Here is a 2,050-nt window from a genome sequence, read left to right on the forward strand (position 1 = left end):
TCACTAACAAATCTTCTTTTGTTCTAGGTACTAATACCATGGATGTTCCGAGGAGAGTTACTATCAAGGAAGCGGGTGCACCGGATTATGTTCTTCAACCCCTTCACGTAACTCACCCCAACTTGAATGCGAACTTCGAATTGAAGACCGTTTTGATCAACCTCCTACCCAAGTTTCACGGGCTTCCCGCACAAGACCCTATTCGACATCTCAAGGACTTCCATCGCATATGCTCGACTACTAGACGGGAAGGGTCCGATGAAGTTGCTATATGGTTGTTTGCTTTCCCTTTCTCTCTTGAGGACAAGGCTAAAGAATGGTTCTACACCCTCTCGAGTGAAGTTACCTCCGATTGGGACTTACTTAGAAGGGGATTCTTGGATAAATTCCTACCTCCGGAAAAGATGGATAGGCTAAGGAAGGAAATGTCTTGTATTGTGCAAAGTGAGACGGAACCACTCTATGAGTATTGGGAACGGTTTCGCAAACTACTAGATGCGTGCCCTAATCACATGATCGACACTCAAGTATTGCTTGGATACATATGTCAAGGGATGCGAGAGCAAGATAGAACCCTCTTGGACACTTCTAACAATGGTTCTTTGTCCAAATATAAAACCGCGGAGGAAGCATGGCAACTTATTATTGACTTAGCCGAATCCAATCAACATATGAGGCGAAGAGTCAACCGTCCACGGACCGTGAATGAGGTATCAACTAGTAGTGAAACCACCGCTCTAACTCAATCCTTGAATGATATGACATCCATCTTGAAGCAACTCCAATTGAACCAACAACAACCACAACCTCAATCATACCAACAACAACACCCTCCACCACCGCAACAACACAACCAACAATTGGTCCCTCAAAGAGTATGTGGCATTTGCTCTTGCTACTCTCACTACACGGATGAGTGCCCGAGCCTTCAAGAAGACAATACCTTGGCGGCTACCCACAATTTCTATGACCGCCCCAATCAAGGGTACTACCAAGGCGGTAATCCTAACCAAGGGTACTCTTATCAAGGAGGAGGAAACCACAACCAAGGAAGTGGATACAATAATCAAAATTGGAAAGACAACCATCAACAAGGGAATAGGGACAACAACAACAACAATGGAGGAGGTCAAAGATGGGGTAACAACTCACAAAACTTCTCACAAAACCGACCATACAATTCACAAAATCAACCATACAATCAACAAAACCCACAAAGAAACTACCAAGCATATCAACCACCACATCAAAGACCACCACCCAACCAATCACAAGCTCCTCAACTCACATATGCAACCACCACCTCCAACCAAGACGAAACACTCCGAACCATTATCCAAGGTCAAAAGGAACTACAAAACACACTTGCTTCCAGTCTCACCGGTCTCACCTCTACACTACAAGCTTTTCTTGCACGCATGGATACACCATCAACTCCCACTCCTCAACCTCCAATCCAAAGTGTCATTCCCTCTCAACCTCAACCAAATCCAAAGGGAGGCATCAATGCCATCACCCTTAGATCTAGTACGCAACTAAAAGAGAAGGAAGAAAAGGACTCAAGTCCTATCACAACCACCCAAGATGAGGAGAGAATAGATATAGAAGAGGTAGTGGAAGAGGAGACACCACAAGCCATAGTTGAGGATGAAGCCCAACCAACAAGGGAGACAACCAAGGCCAAAAAAACCTTGGAAGAAGAAGTTGCTCAACCACTTCCATTTCCAACACTTGCGAAGAAAGCTAAAAAGCGCATAGAACTCGACCCCAAAATGGTAGAAATGTTCAAGAAAGTTGAGGTAACCATCCCCCTCTTTGATGCTATCCATCAAGTTCCTAGATATGCCAAATTCCTCAAGGACTTATGCATAAACAAGGATAGAATTCTTGAATTGGAAACCATCCCATTGGGGAGCTCTATCTCCGCTCTAATGGGAACATTGCCCGAGAAATGTGATGATCCGGGCCCTTGTATGGTCACTTGCACAGTCAATGGAGTTCAATTTAGAGATTGTATGTGTGACCTCGGAGCATGTGTTAGCATCATGCC

The sequence above is a fragment of the Arachis duranensis genome, chromosome 10, assembly GCF_000817695.3.
Source record: "Arachis duranensis cultivar V14167 chromosome 10, aradu.V14167.gnm2.J7QH, whole genome shotgun sequence".
Taxonomy (NCBI): Eukaryota; Viridiplantae; Streptophyta; class Magnoliopsida; order Fabales; family Fabaceae; genus Arachis; species Arachis duranensis.